This window comes from Budorcas taxicolor, chromosome 9, assembly GCF_023091745.1.
Source record: "Budorcas taxicolor isolate Tak-1 chromosome 9, Takin1.1, whole genome shotgun sequence".
In the NCBI taxonomy this organism is placed as follows: Eukaryota; Metazoa; Chordata; class Mammalia; order Artiodactyla; family Bovidae; genus Budorcas; species Budorcas taxicolor.
This window is the reverse complement of record NC_068918.1, coordinates 9,448,930-9,454,159: the sequence shown is the minus strand read 5'-3', so window position 1 is coordinate 9,454,159 and position 5,230 is coordinate 9,448,930. Positions and strand designations below refer to the sequence as shown.

Here is a 5,230-nt window from a genome sequence, read left to right as displayed (position 1 = left end):
GTCGGTAGCAGTGGGGTTCAGGAGGTGGGCCTGATTCATATAATGCCTTGCGCCTCTTCCACGTGTCCCTGTGGGAGTATTGTAAGGACCGGAGACAAAAGAGTAATCTTTGATCATCTATTTCTTTTAGCACCTCTGTGTTTAGGTTAGGAATTATTGGGGGAGGTATCCCATACATAATTTTGAAGGGGGTAAGTCCCAGTTGGTAGGGGGAGTTTTGCACCCGGTATAGAGCAAAGGGGAGGAGAGCCACCCAGTCCCCGTCAGTCTCAGCAACTAGTTTTGTTAATGTTTCTTTGAGTGTCCTATTCATCATTTCTCCTTGTCCTGAGCTCTGGGACCTATAAGCACAATGTAACTTCCACCTAGCCCCCAAGCCCGGGCTACCCCTTGGCTTACCTGAGATATGAAGGCTGGCCCATTGTCTGACCCCACCTGTGCAGGAAACCCAAAGCATGGCAAGATGTCTTCAATCAGCTTTTTGGCCACCACCTTTGCTGTTTCTCTCTTGGTGGGGAAAGCTTTTACCCACCCTGAGAAGGTATCTATGAATACCAGTAGATATTTGTATCCATATTTACCTGGCTTTACCTCAGTGAAGTCCACCTCCCAGTATGCTCCTGGTCGACTCCCGCATTCTCTAGGCCCGTGGTTGGCTGGGTGACGTGACGGGCAGCGTTAGTGAGCTGGCAGGCCTTGCAGGTTGATACGATATTTTCTATCGTTGATCTGACGTCTCTCATGGTAATCTTGGCATGTCTAATCAGGTCCTGCATCTTGCGGGTTCCCAGGTGAGTGGCGTGATGCATCCTCAGTAACACCTGCTTTCCTAGTTCCTCCGGGAGGATCAGGGAGCTGTCCGCTGCCCGCCACCACCCGGCCAGCTGTTGGGTCACGGGCAAACTTCTTATCCAGTTTAAGTCTCCTGGTGAGTATTTGGGTACAGCTGGCAGAACAGGGCTCCCGGGGTCGGGCAACTGAAGGGTGGCTTCTATCACGGTGCCCTGGGCTGCCTCTCGGGCTGCTCTGTCTGCCAAATTGTTTCCCTTTGAGGTCAGGGTGTCTGACTTTTGGTGTCCCGGGCAGTGTATTATGGCTAGTTTTTTAGGAAGCCATAATGCCAAGAGGAGGGCTTTTATTTCTTCTTTATTTTTGATCATTTTACCCTCAGCCGTGAGGAGTCCTCTCTCTCTGTAGATGGCCCTGTGTATATGGGCAGTAGCAAAGGCGTATCGGCTATTTGTAATGATATTAAGTTTTTTGTCCTTCCCTAACTGGAGGGCTTTTGTTAGGGCGATTAGTTCAGCCCTTTGAGCCAAAGTGCCTGAAGGTAGTGCTTCCACCCACACGATTTGGGTTTCCATGGTTACAGCTGCCCCTGCATACCTGAGCCCATCTCAGATGAAACTGCTTCCATCCGGATACCAGGTAACTTCAGCATCCGCTAGAGGGCGATCTTGTAAGTCCTCTCGCATTCCATGTACCTGGGCTAGTATGTCGCTGCAGTCATGGACTGGGGCTTCCAAATCCGGGTTAGGAAGCAGTGTAGCCAGATTGAGAGCAGTAGGCTGCAGAAAGATGATTCTGGAGGGGTTTAGCAGTAATCTCTGGTAGTGGGTCAGCCAAGCGTTGCTGATCCACCTATCTGGGGGTTGTTTTAGGACGCCCTCCATGGCATGGGGGGCAGTGATAAGCAACTCTTGCCCCAGTGTCTGTTTGTCTGCATCCTTGACCATTAGGGCCACTGTTGCAATCATGCGGAGGCATGGGGGCCAGCCTGACACCACGGGGTCTAGGCGTTTAGAGAAGTAAGCCACCGGCTGCTTCCAAGGTCCCAGATGCTGCATCAGTACCCCTTTTGCCACTCCTTGTGTTTCATCTACATACAGGAGAAAAGGTTTTGTAACATCAGGCAACCCTAGGGCGGGGGCTGACAGCAGGGCCATTTTAATTGTCTTGAAAGCGGTCTCCATCTGCTCTGTCCAACTGAAAGGGGTGGTACTTTTTGTGGCTTCATATCAGGGTTTAGCCAGTTCCACATAATTTGGGATTTAAAGATGGCAGAAACCAGCAGACCCCAAAAATTCTCTCACCCTTCGAGGTGAATCTGGGGTAGGGATTTTGAGTACCATCTCCTTTTGTGCCTCTGACAGCCATCTCTGTCCTTCCTTTAATACATACCCTAAGTAGTTGACCTCTGGTTGGCATATCTGAGCCTTTTTGGCTGAGGCTTGGTATCCTAATTTTCCAAGGGTCCACAATAGTTCTCGGGTGCCCATAAGGCAAGTCTATTGGTCCTTTGCTGCAATTAAGAGGTCATCTACATATTGTAACAAGGTTAGTTGGGGATGTTGTTGTCTGAACTCACCCAGGTCCTCATGGAGGGCCTCATCGAAGATGGTGGGAGAATTCTTAAATCCCTGTGGCAGCCGGGTCCAGGTCAGCTGGCCGTTTATTCCTTCTTCCAGGTCAGACCATTCAAAGGCAAAAAGCTCCTGGCTTCTGGGTGCCAGGGGAAGACTTACTAAAGAAAGCGTCTTTTAAATCTAGGACCGTATACCAGTGATGGTCTGGTGGGAGTGAGCTCAGGAGGTTGTATGGGTTCGGCACAGTAGGATGAATATCTAAAACTCGGCGGTTGACTTCTCGTAAATCCTGTACTGGCCGATAGTCATGAGAATTTGGTTTTTTGACAGGGAGCAGGGGGGTATTCCAGGCCGACTGGCAGGGTCTCAAGGTTTTCTGGGCTAGGAGCCTGCGGATATGGGGGGTGATCCCCGTCGGGCCCCCAGGGTCATGGGGTATTGTCAGACCCAGAAGGGGTCAGCCCCTGGCTTGAGATCTATATATATAGGAGGGTGGTGTCTGGCCAAACCGGTTCCCCCTGTCTCAGCCCACGCATCAGGAAATTCGTTTAGCCATTTTTGAATGTCTGCTTGGGGGAGCGTAGATTTTTGGTGCAACCGATATTCGTCTTCTAATTGAATTGTCAGTACTTGAATCGGTCTGCCCAACTGGTCAAGTATTTTAGTTTCCCCGGGAAGAAGTGAATCTGGGCCCCCATTTTGGTCAACAGGTCTCTTCCCAACAGCGGGAAGGGGCATTCCGGAATGACCATGAGAGAGTGGGATACCCGGCCCACACCCAAGTCCACTGATCTTCGGGTAGTCCATTGGTATTGTTTCATTCCAGTAGCCCCCTGCACCCAAGAGGTCTTTCCGGCCAGTTTTCCCTGGGGCTCTAGCAAAACTGAATATTGAGCCCCCGTATCGACAAGGAAGTCAATTGGGATCCCCTCTACTCTTAGGGTTACCCTGGGTTCGGGGAGGGGCTCTGAACCCCATCCTCCCTAATCGCTCAGTTCTTTGACGGCCAGGATGGGGGTCTTTCATGGTCCCTTCTTTTTCTTAGGGCATTTCTTGGCCCAATGTCCTTCCTCTTTACAATAGGCACATTGGTTCTTTCCTAATGCTGGTTGCGTACGGGAATGGCCCTTACCTTCAGCAGCCAGGCGGCACAACTGGCGCTCCCTCTCTCCAGAGTCAGGAACTGTTGCAGCCAGCAGGATGCGTGCCATGTTACGGGTTTGGCCATCTGCCGCTTTGGCTTCTCGGGTGTTGTAGACTCTTTCTGCTACTGTTATTAAATCCTGGATACTCTTTTCACCCAGGCATTCTAGTTTTTGTAACTTCTTCCTAATATTGGGGGCCACCTGGTTGACAAAATGCATTATCAAAGCAGCCTGAGTGCCTTCTGCTTCTGGATCCATGGGGGTGTATTGTCTAAAGGCCTCCATCAGCCTTTCCAGGAAGGCAGCTGGACTCTTGGTGGGGCCCTGCTGAACATCTCCCACTCTAGCTAGGTTACTGGGTTTCTGTGCAGCTGCCTTAAGCCCCCTGAAAGAGCCTGGCGGTAGACCCGGAGCCTCTCCTTACCTCGTACCGTATTGTAATCCCAGTCAGGTCGCGATAGAGGAAAAGAGGTGTTAATTTCATCTATATTAGTGATGGGTTCTCCATTTGCCCCTGGGACCCTTTTATGGGCCTCATTCTATATTCTCTCTCTCTCTTCTGTGGTGAAAAGAATCTGGAGCAGCTGTTGGTAGTTGTCCCAGGTGGGCTGATGAGTAAAAAGCACAGTCTCTAGGTTAGTTAGATCTCTAGGGTTGTCTGAGAACTTAGCATTCTGGAATCTCCAGTTATATATGTCACTAGTAGGGAAGGGTCAATATTGATGAGGTTGGTTTCCTTCCTCATCGGGGGGCCGGCCACTCATAAGGGGAGGGCAACGGTTGAGTCTGCTGGCCCGTCCGGGGACATGGCTCGCCTATGGCGAGTATTTTGTGCAGGCCCCCCTACCTGTGTTTCGGCCCTGGGTGGAGGGATGGCGGGGGCCCGCGGTGGTTCAGGGGGTTGGTAAGGGGGAGGGAAGAGGAGTTCTTCTTCTATTCCCCTCTGCAAGATGGGGTATAGCAACGCCATTGGTTCAGGCTCCTTGGGATTCTTCAGGTTCTTTCCTACACGTGTCACCAACACCTGAGCGGTAGAAAATCCCTGTTGAGGCAAAAAAGGTTTTACCCAAGGAGTGGGGCACAATATGATATTTTCCCATACTGTGATATAGGGTACTTGGTCACGGTGTCTGATCCACAGTCGGAAAATGATATCCCGGACTCGGTGTACAGTTCCCAAGTCAAAGGGGCCTTCTGAGGGCCAGCCTACATGGAAGGTCGGCCATTCTGCGCTGCAAAAAGTGATTAATTTATTCCTTTTAATTTCTACACTGAGGTCATAAGCACTCATCGTGACCTCCTTAAAATGGTCAGTGATCAGAGATAGAGGAGTAGGGCTAGACTGACATCGCCCCATCGTTCCTGAATCTGTCAGATGTTGGTAAATTAACACAGACAATACGACAATACAGACAACCACACAGACAGAGAGACAGGAGAAATAGACCTCCGGGAGTCCGGAGGCAAAACTGAAAGTAAGACAACAGCCTCCAGCCATTCAGTGGGAGCAACTCGCTATCATCTACAGAGAACAGGGACACTCTGTCCCCTCCGAGGGGGTCGGGGACGTCTCCCAACAACCCACACCGGTGACCCGTTGGCACGTCCACCTGAGTCATATACCGGCCTCAGTAAATAGGCCCTGTCAGAAATGAAAAGAAAGACAGAAAAAAAGCTTACCGGCTGTAGATGACTCTCCGGATGGGTCTTCCCGTGGAG

General features: G+C 50.9%; 1 pseudogene; it reads right to left on the bottom strand.

Moving 5' to 3' along the window:
* Nucleotides 1-312: 312 nt before the first annotated feature.
* On the bottom strand, nucleotides 313-4,868 carry LOC128053557 (uncharacterized; annotated as a pseudogene).
* Between the last annotated feature and the right edge of the window lie 362 nt (nucleotides 4,869-5,230).